We start from the raw sequence: 16695 nt of genomic DNA on the forward strand, positions 1-16695 counted from the left end.
TATTACTGCCTTCTGTACATACTGAACCCTCTACGATTTTAACAGGGTGCCCTTTGTAATGTCAATAGAAGTTGCCATTATGTATTTCCTTCTACATTATGCTATGCGTGTCTATAATCACCTATTTATTTACTGTTCTGCCTGAACACCTACAACATCTTAGGGCAGTCCTGGATTACCAGAGGGAAATGGGACTTACTGGAAACCATCTCAAATGGCACTGGCATATAGCGTTCATTCTTGGGACATCTTAGTTCCACTGATTGTATTACAATTGTCCAGGAGCATACTGGTGATTTGCCAAAAATTTCCAGCTCCTAGAAATAAGAACGGTGTGGCACAGTTCATAGGCATGACGAATTTTTTTCCAAAGTCTGTGCCCAATGTTACTAAATTACTGGGATGCCTTAATGATTTAAGAAATTTCAAATGGGATGAAAGTCACCCAGAATCTTCTGAAACCATCAGAGTGGCGCTTTGTAACCCACTAGTATTAGCCATACCCAATTTTGAGCTCCTGTTCTTGTAAATGGGCATATAATTCTTCCAGGGTAGAAAGTGGAAGCTGTCCTCCTGCAGGAACAGAATGGGAGGGGAGGTGGTGTGGGTTTATGACCTATAACCTATGGACCTTGGAAACTTTCACCTGAGGAGACGAAATATTATATGTATGAATGGAAAGCCTTGGTGGTTCTGTTTGCCCTTGAGAAATTCAGATTTTATTTTAAACACCAAGAATTTTGTTTAGAGACTGACAGGCTCGTAGTTAGGTTTTGGATCATTATCTCCTTAACACCCTCTTAGACAGTCATTTGGGCATTTACAATACTGTTGTCAAGATAAGATAACACATCCACTGGTCCTCCCTGTATAATGATGTCCAGAGGTTGGTGGGGGATGTGAGAGCCATAAGGGAGATGAGCCCAACCCGAACTACCTGAAGGGCTTTTGGAGTCTACCCATCAGAAACGCCTGATGCATGAATTTTATATTGATTATACAGGTCCACTTTCTCGTATTTGTGGGTGTTAGGCACCCATTAGTTATCATGAATGACTTTTCTCACTTTTTCTCACTCCAAGCAGGGGAGTGACCATCCTGGTAGCTATCCAGTATTTTGTAGGGAAGCACCCTACTTACGCCTTATAAAATTCACATCAGTCTTTCCATTGTATGCCAGCCAGTCCGCTGTAACTAGCTCTGACGTCATGAATGTTGCGCAATACTTTAAAAATCAAGTAAATAACCTGAAACGTTTCTAGCATGTCAGGGGTAATACTAAATCAATATGTGTTGAATATCAGTTCAATAACTTTAACCATTTTCGAAGTTTGGACGCTTTTCTGTAAAAATCATTGGCGCAACAGAAAAGAGCTAGAAACTTAAAAAATTTATATTTAGATTCCTTTTTCATAATAATTTAGTAGAAACTGTATTCTGGATCTCCCAAATTAAAATCTTAGTTGCAATTCATGATTTTCTGGTTTTTATCTTAAAAATTAAGGAAGCAAGACAGATGAAGTAGGCGAATAAATAAAGCTAGGATGTTCACATTTAAGTAGAAGGGAGATCCGCTATTATCATAAAGATGGGAGAAGTTTCAACTGAATAACTATAAAACTATAGCGATAGCGAATCTCCAAATGTTCAGAGCAAGTCTACTGCGTGTAGTGTAATTAAATTAATTCTCTCGCCCAAAATATTTGACTTACACTTCAGACTTTTATTATGATTACGTACTTGTGTGCTGATTGCGCAATTAAATTGAAAGCTTCATCGGCCATCAGTAAAGGAAGCAATGACTTATTCGATAACTTAAAGTGGTGCATTACTAGCCCAGCGGCCAGTCAGGAGAGCAGATTTGAGCAGGCGTTCCCTTAGCCGTCTGCACCGCGGCTTTATATGTAAGAACGCTGCACGAGGAAAGAAGGCCCCAGTTCTCTCCAGACGCTGATTAGCGCACCACCTGTGCCGGGAGTCGCGTAGCGTCGGTATCGTTGATATTACCAGCCTCGGATGCAGTAATAAATTACTCGGGATACTCGTAACTATGAAATCGTTTTCGAGTGAAGTGTTGATTTTGGGATGGCATTAATAATCTATCTTTAGTTTGCGTGGCGTTTGATGAACATTATCATCAAATTATGGCGAGCATTCACTTAAACATTTAATTTGAACAGTTATAGTTGCATCAGCGCATTGGACTCTGAACTGCTGTGGTAGTTGGATGGTGTGGATTCTTTTTGGTATGTGACTTTCAGAATGTAGTGAACATTTTAGAGAGAATGGTTTTTGATTATGAATCCCAGACAATCTCCTAATTCCTCAGAGCTATAAGCTGTAGCTCTAAATGTATTTCTCAGATGAAGCGGGCACTAGGAATTGTAATTACAGGCTTCACGTTTTGCTAATCACTTTCTGGTGGCCAATGTTGTAGTTAGAGAGCCAGTGTTGAGAACTGCAAACAACAGCATTAAATAAATAATAGGTACATTAACAGTTATTCCACCTGCGGCCCCCAAAATTTGTAATGAATTCTTTCTGTTTACAGGCCACACAGAATGCTTATTAGGTTTTGTTTCCTAGCAATTTGTGAGGTTCTGCTTTGACAGTGGAATTAAGGATGTGACCACAAATCCTTATTACCATCATACTTTGCTGACCAGGTGAACTGCAAGTTGAAGGCTGTGCTTATCTTTCACAACAAAGCTCAGTCTAAGTGTGACATATCAGTACCATGGCTCAATTTTGTCGTTAAAACTGCACAACCCAAGTCCCTGGAAGCTGCTCCAGCATCACTTATGCTAGCACATCCAGTCAATTCTCCTCTTGTCAACCTGTGGTCAATCAATGGTTTGCTTCCAGAACAAGTCACCCTAGCAGTAACACAGCACAACAGGAGCCAGGCTAGGCATAATACAAAATTGCCCATCACAGGCTAGCCATCTGTTGCAGTCAGGGGCTTAATAGTTTATTGCAAAGGCTGGGGACAGAGATGTTAGCCCGAAACCCTCATTGTTCAGAAAGGGGAGTTAGGGTTCGCTAGCAAACTAGCTCCTCAGTTTTTGGGACCCTGTGAGACTGTCAGGGTGGTGAGCCTGACAAACCTCCTGCTTCTGAATTTATGCATGCATAAAGCCTCATGCATGCACATTATCCATGCAAAGGAGAGTCATATGTAGAGGGCTCCTCAATACTGGGGAATGGGGATTTTGATTTTGTAGGATCCCTCTTTGAATTCCAGCCCCATGTGCCTGGCAAATGTCACTAGTCACAGCTCAGCATTATGGCACCAGTGCACGTTGTGGAGCCAAAATGGATGTAGAGCAAATCAGTTCATCTCAAAGGCAGTCAGTGTCTTGAAGCTGGACTGGAGGGTGAACTATGCAGCGCTTGTGGGCAGCATCTGCTGTTTGGCCGAACTTAATGTGCCACTATCATTATCACCATCACCACAATAAAACAATCTTCTTTCAATAATGGTAACTGTCATAGCCTGATCAGCCCCAACATTACTATCACTCATATAAAGTCTGGTATGTCCACCTCTGGCACAGATAAGAGCAGGAAGAAATTGTTGCATGGAAGCAGTGAGGCCTTGGTAGATCACTGGAGGAAGTTGGCACCATATCTGCACACTCAATTCAACTCATTCCCATAAATTCTAAAAAGGGGGATGATCTCCAACATTTTAAATTATGTCAGATGTGTTTGACCAGGTTTGCCATCACATTAATTGGAACTCAACTCTATGTTCCTTAAACCATTCCATCACACTCATGGCCTTGTGAAATCGTGCATTATTTTGACGAAAAATGCCACTGCTGGTGGGAAAAATCATCGTCATGAAGGGTGGACATAGCCACTGGTAGCGAGGCTTGCGTGTCTCAGTGATATAGATAGCTGTTCTGTAGATGCAGTCCCAGCGGAGGGTATCTGTTAAGGGGCCAGACAAATTTGTGGTCCCTGAAGAGGGGCAGCAATCTTTTTAATAGTTCAATAGTTGCAGGGGCAGCAATTAGACTGAACGACTGATTAGGACTTGTAACATTAACCAAAACAGTCTTCCACTGCTGTTAGCAATGGTAATCTGTAGCCATAATATTTCCCGAGAGGATACAAGTTTACTGCATGGTTGAATGATGATGGCATCCTCATGAGTAAAATATTCGGGAATTAAAATAGTCCCCCATTCAGATCTCTGGGCAGGAGTAACTCAGGATGTTGTTATCTGGAGAAAGAAAACTGGTGTTCTACAGAGTGAAACATGGAATATCAGATCGCATAATGGGGCAGGTATATTAGAAAATTTAAAAACGGAATTGGTTATGTTAAAGCTAGATATAGTGGGGATTAGAGAAGTTTGATGATATGAGGAACAAGACTTCTGGTCCGATGAACACAGGAATATAAAAACAAAATCAAAAAATGGTTCAAATGGCTCTGAGCACTATGGGACTTTACATCTGTGGTCATCAGTCCCCTAGAACTCAGGACTACTTAAACCTAACTAACCTTAGGACATCACACACATCCATGCCCAGGGCAGGATTAGAACCTGCGACCGTAGTGGTCACACAGTTCCAGACTGAAGTGCCTAGAACTGCACGGCGACATCGGCTGGCCAATACAATATCAAACCGGGGAAATGCATGAGTAGGTTTAAGAATGAATAAAAATAGGAGCACCGATAAGCTACTACAAACAGCTTAGTGAACACCCTGTTGTAGCTGAGATAAACACGAAGCCTATGCCTACCACAGCGGTACAAGTCTGTATGCCAACTAGCTCCCAAGATGAAGACATTGGAAAAATATATGATGACTTAGAAGAAATTATTCAGATAGTGAAGGAAGACGAAAATTTAATAGTCATGGAGGAGTGTAATTCGATAGTAGGAGAACAAAGAGGATAGGGGCAGGGGAGGAGGAGGATGAAGGCCAAGGCCAAGAGGCAGCAGACGAGGCAAAGGCAGACGGGGCGGGGGGGAGAAAGGCAAAAGCAGATGGGGGGGGCGCGAAGGCAGAGGCAGACAGGGGGGGGGGGGAAGGCAGAGGCAGACGGGGTGGGAAAGGCAGAGGCAGAGGGTGTCACACTCTGGTGGGAAAGGGTAAAGTTTGCCTGTTCGTGTGTATGTAAGGGGCGCTATTAGTTCACCAGGGTGAGTCGAGACAGTCTGGGGTCAGTCTCTCGTCCCCAGACTGTTAGTCTGTCTCTCATCTGAATTTGTGGCGCAATGAGAGAACTCAACTAGTGGTCGCCCAGTCTCGTACTTTGTTCCTGCATCTGAGGCTGTACGTTGGACCGTCAGTCTGCTCGAGTTCCTCAGGCAATGGTCATCAGCGGTTGGATCAATCGGTTGGTCGGTCGCACACTGAGACACAAGATGGCTTGTCTGCCTTGAGTGTTAGCGCATGGTAGGTCGCCACGTAAGTCCAGTGGACCGCGCTGTATAGCGAGGGGTAGTGGCTTCGCGGCCGACACGAGAGCAACAGAAGTCAACCCACGATATTTGTCGGGGCAGTGCGAGCTGCGACGCCGTGTGACGGGAGATTGGTACACCTACCTTCCTGCTTTTGTTGAAGCAGCTGGCAGCAGACGGTTCGTGAGAGCGTTTTGGAGGTGCTGCGCCAGGTCTTCGCTAGAAATCGCAGTTTATTAGAAGTTAAGTGACTCATGATATGCTGTTTCATTTACGTGTTAAGTTCTACTTGTTAAATTCTACTTGTGAAATTCTACTTGTTAAATTCTACTTGTTAAATTCGATTTGTTAAATTCTACTTGTTAAATTCTACTTGTTTTCTTGGTGAGGTCACCAGCCCCTTTGTTTTGGGGTTATCCCACTATTCTCCGTTAGCCCACCCGCGGGAAGGTGGTTATGAATTGGGAGGTCCGTTTTCCCTTATGGACTAGGGGCACGTTAGAGCAACCTGCGGTTTGGGTCGTTTGCAAATCACCTTATCAGTCTGCCGTACGTTAATAGCTGCCTGTGTCATGTTTGTAGGATTTGATGTGCCAACGAATTTATTGCTTGAAGTGTAATGGTCTAATTCCAGAAATATGTTTTTATCTTGCCTATCATCTTCAGAGGTGGTATATGTGTACTGTAGAGCGTGTTTGGCCAACCTTGTATAGTTTTATCTAAGATTGCATTCTGTGGGCATATTTTTAAATGGTCATTTTTGTATATAAAGTTGCCACCCTTCCACTATAAGACTTTTCTTAGAAATTAAAATCAAGTTGCACCTTCGGTGGCAAGTTAATATTTTAAATTCCATCTATTCAACGGGGTGCATAGTCTGTGTGCTTGTGTGAATTGTTAAAACTTTTACTTTAAAGTTATCTGGTGTGTTGCAGATTTACTCCTGCATAGTCGTTCAGAGGTTGTTGTTAGCAGTCATGACTATGGCCATGTCAAAAGGGAGTGGCAAGGTTCTCAGCCCGAAAGCTCATACACTCAAAAATTTTTTTCTTTCTGCCTCGGAATAAATTGTAACTTGATATTTAGAGGGTGCTTTATGCGTATAATTTTAAATCTGTTTCTTGAAAATAAGGCTTTTAGGAATAAATTTCCCATCTGTTAAAAGCAATTACATTTTGATTTCATCAGTTACTCCCTGGCAACTACTTCCACACTCACATAGTGTGATTAAATGTGTTAATGTTCTTGAAGAATCACTAGTAAATAAAGTAAATTCTTAAGAAAAAGTTCTGAAAGTAAATTCACAGTTCACAGAGACGGAAAATTAGTGGGTGAATATGGAATGTGGGTAAGGAATGAAAGAATTTTGGACAAGGCCTAACTTCATCATACAGTATCTGTTCAAAAGTATCCAGACACTGCCAGAAACACACTTTTTCATACTAGGTGCATTGTGCTGCCACATACTGCCAGACACTCCATATTAGCGACCTCAATAGCCATTAGACAACTTGAGAGAGCACAATTATGTGCTCTGCAGAACTCATTGACTTAGAAAATGGTCAGTGATTGGGTGTCACATCTGTGACACAGCTGCAAAATACTAACATGAAATATTTACACGAATGGAAAAGCTGGTAGATGCCAACATCAGGGAATATTAGTTTGGATTCCATAGAAATGTTGTGAGACATGAGGCAATACTGACCACACGATTTATCTCAGAAGACAAATTAAGGAAAGGCAAACCTACATTTCCAGCATTTGTACACGTAGAGAAAGCTTTCGACAATGTTGACTGGAAGACTCTTTCAAATTCTGAAGGTGGCAGTCATCAAATACAGTAAGCAACAGGCTATTTACAATTTGTACGGAAACCAGATGGCAGTTATGAAAGTCGAGGAGCATGAAAGGGAAGCAGTGGTTGGGAACGGAGTGAGACACGGCTTTAGCCCATCCCCAGTGTTTTTTACTCTGTATGTTGAGCAAGCAATAAATGAAACAAAAGAAGAATTTTCGGTATCCATTAAAATCCAGGGAGAAGAAATAAAAACTCTGAGGTTTGCCAACAACATTGTAACTCTGTCAGAGACAGCAGAGAACTTGGAAGTGCAGTTGAACAAATTGGACAGTGCCTTCGAAGGGGGATATAAGATGGACATCAACAAAAGCCAAACAAGGATAATGGAATGTAGTCTAATTAAATCAGGATATGATGATGGAATTAGGAAATAACACAAACTAGTAGATGAGTTTTGCTATTTGGGTAGCAAGATAACTGATGGTTGAAATAGAGTGGATATAAAATGTAGACTGGCAATGGCAAGGAAAGCATTTCTGAATAAGAGAAATTTGTTAACATAAGGTATACATTTAAGTATCAGGAAGTCTTTTCTGAAAGTACTGGTATGGACTGTATCCATCTATGGAAGTGAAACGTGGATGATAAGTAGTTTAGATGAAAAGAGAACAGAAGGTTTTGAAACGTGTTGCTATAAAAGAATGCTGAAGATTAGATGGGTGTATGATGTAATTAATGAGGAGGTATTGAATAGAATTGGGGAGAAGAGGTATTCGTGGCACAACTTGACTAGAAGAAAGGATCAGTTGGTAGGACACATTCTGAGTCACAAGGGATCATCGATTCAGTACTGGAGGGACGGGCGGAGGGTAAAAGTTATAGAGGGAGACCAAGGCATGATTACACTAAACAGATTCAGGAGGATGTGGGTTGCAGTAGTTACTCAGGGAAGAAGCAGCTTGAACAGGATAGAGTAGCATGGGGAGCTGCATCAATCCAGTCTCAGGACTGAAGATCACAACAAGAAATGCATCCTCCCAAACTTCACTGCCAACATATAAATTCATTCTGCAGATACGGGTCATGTAACAATTTATGTTTTCATGTGGTATTTGTCTAAAATTTAACTTTACTATTGGGTCATTCCACGTCAAGTGGCCTACATTTAGACAAGTTCCCCACTTGACCATCTCCAATTTTATGAAGTTTTTACACAATGTACATATAGACCTTACATGAAGCACTGTCAAATTACAGCTTCATAAATAGTATGGTGGCGCCACCAGCCACCTTTTTGTAAAGGCTCATTTTTTTCATTGCGACTGAAATGAATAAATGATCAACTTTTTTTACCACTGTTCAGGATGTAAGAGACCTGTTGTGCTCAAACTTTGTGATCCTGTTCAACGTTTTGGGCACAATAGTTTTGTTTTAGTACAAAAGGTCAAACTATGGTAAATTCATCATAGTGTGCTATCAAAGTGTTCCATAAGTCTTGTTGTATCAAATAAACTCAGTTTATATTACATTAAAAAAGCACCAGCCGTACTCTTTATGGTTCCCAAACCAAATATTTCAGTTCTTATTAATTCATTTGCTGAAAATTGTTACTAATAGAAATTACAGTTGATTCTAACAAGCTATAATGTCAGCCCATTCTTGTTGCTGATGGAGCTGGAATGATATAAATAATGTGTTGCTTTGGAATCCAACAAGCATCCTGATTGTGCAGGTTTATTGGGGTGCATGAAAATGACAAACACTTTTTTCTTTTGAAACTACGGACACATTAACAATCCACTATTTTCCATCATATATACAGGCAATGTATTGGTCCAGTTGTAAGGCTTTACTATTTCTGAATGAAACGCTTTGGTCAACACTTACCCCAAAAACTTTGTATCACTGAATACTCTTCTAATACAAACTTGCTTTTCATTTAATGGCACAAAATTGCAATTGTCTCTTGTTCCTGATACTGTGCAGCCATTTTTGACGTTGCTTACTCCTGAGTTTTTAATGTTCCAATTTGTTCTTCTGATACAAAAATGAATTGGATTCCTCTGATATTCTTTGTACAGTATTTAAACAAGTCAGTTGGTGCCAAAATCTGGTCCTCAATTGGTCTTTGAAGGCTTGCTCTTGCTGCCATGCACTTTACAGTTCCTCCATTTCTATCACATGGAGATTTTCCGTGGCTTGTAGCAGGAAAGTTCCATTCAGCTGAGATTCCAAAGTCATTCTGAGGGTGGCAGAGATTCAGAAAATTTTTTAAGTTTTTGTACTGCACTGCTGACCTATCACTGAAGTAGTAAATGTGTGTCATTTTTCCAAGGAGACACTTTAGATCTTCTATTAGTTTCACTATAAAAGCATTTACAGAAACTGCATTACGTATGGAAAAAAAATTCCCGGATTACCTGGTTAAAAATACACTTCCTCCCGTGAGTGCAAACATACTTTTTCCCTATTAACTGACAATATATTTTCACTCGGAACCATATATCATCAGTCTTTTGAATGGTTACATACGGTCTTAGAATTTCCCATTGCTTTAGAAAACGAAACACAGGGAAAACAACACGTTTTGGAAAGATCTTTGATGAGCAGCAACATGTACATTGCATATTTTCATATTACGAAAGTATAAATTCGAATTCCACCAAACACAGCATGTTACTTTCCGAAGCATTGAAATGAAGTTGGCAATGAGCTCTTGTAAGCCAGTCATAGCTCATGTCACGTGATCTCGCCAGCCGATGACAGTGGGTATTCAGAGCTTAGGACACGTGATGTAGTCAGCCAATAGCAACATCACTGTTAAGAAGCGTGAATGCACAAACAGGAAAAGCTAATGGTTTAAATTAATATACATCGTGTTGCTACACAAAAAGCAAAGCTTTCAGATATAATATTGGTCTTTTATGCGCGAAGTACAATGTAATATATATTACACAAATGTGCCAGCAAAATTTTTAATAACGACGTAAATGTCTTGTCATCTGGGCTTGAAATTCATCTAAATGGCTCATCATCAAAGTGTTGCTTTTTAAATGAGACTCAAATGCTCTGTGATTTAAGAAATTCATCGTACATTCTCGCACATAGTTCAACTTACGTAGAAGGCTATTTATTTTGAAAGTAACACTTTTCAAACCACCATTCGGAATATTTTCACGCGAGCTATTAGAAATAGGTTCATTTGTGCAGTTGCCATAGAGCGCCAGATGACAGATGCCACTGGCCTTGCGCAGCTACGATGGCGTAGGGAGCCCGTATGTTCGTAAGTGTTAAACATTAAAACATCTTACATTATGTCATAAAACAAACAAGACATCAGAATACTCCAAGAGCATCGGAATTTCGTGACCGATAATAAAATGTGCACATTTAAAGTGCATATTCATTATGTCCAGATTCCCAGTGAAGTGGGCCACGTCCTGATATTAAGCTTATCAATGTAGTTTTTGGAATGTAAATTTTCTTATAATACCTGTACTATGTTATCTCATGTTTGGTTCTTTATTACGGCATTATTCCATACGTGTTACAAGTTGAAAACGTGCACTTGAAATGATGCTGCAATCAGTGTGCAGAATTAAACACTTTGTTTCAAATACATTGTCTTCCTCAGCAGAAAAGATCAATAAAAGAAAATTTCTTTTGCAAATCGACAATAATAGCCTCATTTTTCAGCAACGCAATAAATGGTTGACTGTCAGAAAGGTGGAAATAAAATAAAATCTGCAACTAACAACACATTTTAGCCTTCAGTAATTATGTGTATGTATTTTAATTTAATTGATAGCCTCCAACCACAGCAATCTTTTTTTTTTTTTTTTATTTGATGTGAGAGCAGTAAACGAAGAGGAAACAGCAAAATCACTAAATGTATACACAGATCACGTGGAGACTACCGACATGCCCACTATAACTCAGACTGCTCTGTGAATCTGCCCCGAATTTACGATACTTCCGAATTGGGCCAATACCCCGCCACTCCCTCAAGCGTTTGAGATAGGACGTCAAAAATTAGAAAAATACGAATTTTCAAAAGTATATTCATTTTGTAGCGCGCATCTTTCTGAAGAGTCTAATGCATAAAACATATGTGTTCGAGATGTAAGAATTTATGTGGTCGTAAGTGTGCCAAAGTGCAGTGCCACACTTCTTCACACAGCATTCTCCTATCGCACGTCACTGTATTTCGCCCTGCGGAATTGAAACGTGTATATTTTGCAATCGATACCATAAAACCATATTCAGGACAGGGGAAATTAAAATGTCCTGTAGTGTCTCTCATGCTTGCAGTCGGTAAATTTGACATCCTGCCCCTCTTTTTTTCTTTTTTTCTTTAAAAAATTAACTTCAGAAAAGTTGCACTCTTTATTCCCTAGCAGCTAACAACTTGCTGCTTTGTGTGACATAAAATTAAATATAGGATACATAAAACCAGTAAAGACATAAGACAAGCAAGACAATTCACATTTCTTCAATCCTTAGCTCCTAGAATTTTTTCTGTCTCTAATGTTGCTACAGCTTTACATGGCATGCTTTCCTTTCCGTGAAAGAATCTGTTACTTCATCAAAGTTCGTCAAATGTTTTGCTACATGAAAAATCTTAATGTCGTTGTCTAATACTGAAAAAGCTGTTAATACAAATAGGACCCAAGACTGGTGTGGTTTCTCGATCTGATTACATCTATTTTGTCACATACTGCTACATAAAACAAAATACGCCTTTCTAATACTGCAACAATTGTAACACACACCAAATAAGCGAGACTGTTTTGGCACAAACGGTCATTTTTTATGACAGAATACAACTCACAAAGTACCAATACCAAATGCCTATTAGGCCTACTATAAGCAAAAAGCTTTACTTTGGGAAATAGTTTCACACTCCATTCATATGCTCTAGTTCTCAAGCATGGGATCGAAAAGCAGTAGTACAAAATTTTTATACAAACTTTAAATCATCATTTTGTTCCACAATTTATATGATGTCCCCGTTTCTTCTTCCTCGTTCTAACAAAGAGTCTTGTTATCACTAATTCTGTATCTATTCCTGTCAATGTCAAAGCTTATTCGCCAGTTAACTTCACTAACTCTGCCGAATCACCGGTTTAGTTATCCCGTGATTATTCTCTTGTTAGGCATTGTTACGTGTTCGTATAACGCGTTTTCCATGCTACTTCCAGAACAGAACTTAGAGCGGCTGCTAGCCGGGAACTGTACAACTGGCCCTTACTAGGATAGCGATCTGGCCAAAAACTTTGTCAAAATTTCATTTTCTTGGATACACCAAGAAGGTAATATGTAATCGCCGTCCGCAGTGGCTGAGCGGTTCTAGGCGCTTTAGTCTGGAACCCCGCTACCGCTGCGGCCGCAGGTTCGAATCCTGTATCGGGCATGGACGTGTGTGATGTTCTTATGTTAGTTACGTTTAAGTAGTTATAAGTTCTAGGGGACTGATGACCTAGGATGAAGTCCCATTGTGCTCAGAGTCAGTTTTATACGTAATATTTCTTACCTGTTATTTGTTTATTTCCACTCCGGTAGTTTGAATCTATGGATTTCACTAGTAATTATAGCAAAGCTCATCATTTGCCAACCTAATCTACCACACAATCAGACAATGGTTGGCATTCAGTCGTGCAGCCTTACTCCGCTCAGCTCGTATAGCCCCTTTTGTCTGTAGGAAAGTTTGTTTCTACATGCGACAAGAATTCCCCTGACAATCATATACACTATGTATGCACTCACAGATCAACTTACGATTCATTCAGAAATCCACTTAGCGCGTGTTAAAAAATGTTCGAAAACCAACAGTGGCGCATTTTCAGTCATATGAATAATCGATAGACTAACGTGCGCTGGATGCTAGGCGCTTTGTGAAACAAGGATTTCTCCCTGAAGAATGTGAATGCCCCCCCCCCCCCTTTGACACATTTTGCTGTAGGCAGACACTTGTATGAGCACTGTGTTTTGTTGTTGTATAGGGCGCATTTCCTTTGCAGTTTAAGTTTTATTTTCGTTTTTTCTCTCCTTCATGTATTATTGCAGCAGTATTACTCTGCAGTAGCGGAATACAGTAATATCCTTTGTTAGATTTTTACCAGTCAAAATTACAAAAGTGTAACTGAAAACAAAAACAATGACAAATTCCCGGAATTCTAAAAAATTCCCAGGTTTTTCCCAGATCTCCTGGGTCGTATACACCCTGCATAGGTAATGAGAATACATCAGAAAAAATTAAATAACATAGAAAACCCACTACCTTAAAATAATTTTTACTAACCAAAAAACAATGTTAATCCAGTAATGACAACACACTTTACATAATTTAAAAAGGCACAAAACTTCTGAACACTTTTCACTACACAACAATGTGGTTCAGATTGATTGTTGAAGCATGTTAAACTGGTCTGTCTCTAAACTAAAAACTTTTTCTGATCAGGCAAAGTGAGCTCAGATAACTCAGTTATTGTTTGAGCAATCCTGGATGCCACTTGCAGAGCATTGTGACATGCTGACAGGCTGCAGATAACTAAAGTACCAGCTTCAGAAAGTTAATCCTTTTGGTAGATACAAGGCAATGAAGTACAGTCAAAATTTGACACAAGATTTATGAGCCACTTTGATAGCACACTGTGATGAATTACTATAGTCACAATGTCAAAAATTGAGCTTTTACGAAAAGGTGGCTAGTGGCCGCACCGCACTACTTATTAAGCTGTAATTTGGCAGTGCTATATGTAAGGTCTATATGTACAACCTGCAAAAATTTCATGGAAGTAGGAGATGGTCTATTGGGGACCCTTAGGCCACTTGACATGGAATGACCCTGCTTACACTTTGTCCACATATTCAAGGTAAACACCTAATGTTAATAGTACTACAAAATTTACTTCTCAGATTAGTGACATGCAAATGACACTTCATTATCAGCAATAAATTACATTTCTTATTCCATACTGCGATGCACAATAATGCATTAACTCCACCATACCATTTATAAATTTAATGGCACTGCTAAGATTCACTATGGTCATAGTTATTCTTAAGTTGCACATTAAGGCTGTCATTTAAAAGAAGTGTATCAGAGCAGAATATACCCATTTTATGGCAACCACGTTATCAGTAAAATTGAATTGTTCATTAAAAAAAGTTTTCCATGTTTACTTAATATTAAATTGAAACTCTTGCTGAATTCTATATGAGGTTTAATAACAGGCTTAGTTCAATGCACTGTGCAAAATGTCATATTTAAGAGCTAATGTTCATCAGTTGTTTAGTAAACAGAATTACTCATGTTTCCAGCAGCATGACATCAATTTTATGTACTCATGCACAATACTGCACACAGAAATTAACGAAACACTGTTAAGAAATACAAGTAAGCCACTTGCCATGAAATGTAACTCGGTTTTTACTTCATCTATTTCCTCTTTTTTTATCCACATAGCTGGCTCCTGGTCCATTGCTTTAGTTCTGCAATCTGAAAAAAAGCAATCATATAAGAACAGTGGTACTCAGTTTCTGTTGTTACCATGAAGTACAGCTCAAAGGCAGTATTTTTAGTCGTCTAATGGGTGCAGTAAATGGGTGATTACACAGGAAACAGATTCAGAAAGGATGAGGAAAAGTAGGTTCAGTGATATAAACTCATTTACATTTCTCAGGTCATGAAGAGTGAGAACATTGAAAGTAACATGCACTGGAAACCGAGTATTTATAGTTGGTACTGCTCTTTTTTAACACTGACTCATGGATAGTTTTCTATTGAGACAATTATGGAAGATGTGTATTTTTTGTGCATGCACGACCTTCAGCATTACAATCAGAGCGGTCAAGACATTGCAGCAAAATTACTGAATAACACCAAATAATTGATTCTACACTTTGTTCATTGTGTTAATTTCAGTCTGATAGGGACATGATGAGAATCTGGACGTACGGATTGTTCGTTTGTCAGTGAATATGCATTTTCAACATAGGTATTACCTTGAAACTTCCTTCACATGTATTAGTCATGGATGCATACACATTTTATAGAAAGCATCATCATTTTGGAATCTTTACCTGCTATTAGAGAAAACCATATACATGTACCATAGATTTCTAACGGCAGTGCGAAAGTCCTCATTCCTGATTAACATCAAGATTAAAAAGTGGTTCATTTTTTCTCACAAAACTGATTTACTAAAACGACTTCCTTCTAACTGTAACTATGATGAATGATCTATTAAGTTCTGATGACGTGTAACGCTTTATGTTAGACAAATTACAATTAAATTGTACCTCGTATTTCGCCAGTTGCTAAATTACAGTATTCTTATACAGAACTCCATTAAAACCCACACACTACAAAAAACTGGTATTTACACATGATGAGATGAATACAAACGACACGACTAAACAAAGCACAGGGAAAACCAGCAAAATGCAACAGAATTGCAGCATTTTCTTTAATGCGAACATACTGAAAGCATGAAATGATGTAACTGTGGGCACTTGAAAACATGTTTACGTTAGCTCTAAAATCTGGAGCCGCTATAAGTCTACATCACAGCAAATTATCTTCACAATTATTATAGCTAAGTAAGTCAACATAACCGTACTAACATAGCGAATGGAGGTGGGCCAAACAGTTATTTTGGGGTAACCATTTTCACAGTTCCAGTTATTCTTTGATAACTGTTATTTTGAACTGTTATTAATAACTGACAAGTTATTTTTCGCTAGCGAATACCGAATACTCCGAGGGGCTACAGTTAAATAACGACATAGTTCGAATCCTTCAGTTTAGTTATCAGTATAACTGTGAGTAGTGTGAAGTGGCAGGTATGTCATATGAAATGTGTCATAAGCTTAGCTTATTAACTCTGGGTACATTTTAGTTGATGTTAGAACGATTAATAGTGTTTCATATTATATGCTTGTAGGTTATCGGTCGCTATTAGAAATATTATCTTCGCAGCTGCGACAGAGTATGTGGAACTTCGCCACAGCACTGTTTAAGTAAAATGTCAAGAACATGTTTTTTTAAGTATGAAGTAATATGTAAACTGAACACTGTAGGTTAAATTCGAAGCTTAATTTCTTGTGCTGCTCACTTAATAGAATAAGTGCAAGCCTCGTAATACACTACAAAATATACATAATGTGACAGATTCGTTTACTCCTGTCATGTAAATGATAGTCATATTGGGGAAAGTGTGGGTACGCTAATCTAAGTTTTATGTGAGATTAGGAAACTGCTCGATTTCTCCGTCTACAACATGTTTATAACATATGAATGCATGCAGATTGAAAAGGTTGACAGTGTTACATTTCTGGGACTACAACTCGATAGTAAATTCAGTTGGGAAGGGCATACCACATTTTTTCACTATATCATTTCATAAGGGAGCATATTCTGTGGTAATTAATCAAACGTAGCAAAAGTTTTTCACATATAAAAGTGTGT

This window comes from Schistocerca gregaria, chromosome 11 (genome assembly GCF_023897955.1).
Source record: "Schistocerca gregaria isolate iqSchGreg1 chromosome 11, iqSchGreg1.2, whole genome shotgun sequence".
NCBI classification, from domain to species: Eukaryota; Metazoa; Arthropoda; class Insecta; order Orthoptera; family Acrididae; genus Schistocerca; species Schistocerca gregaria.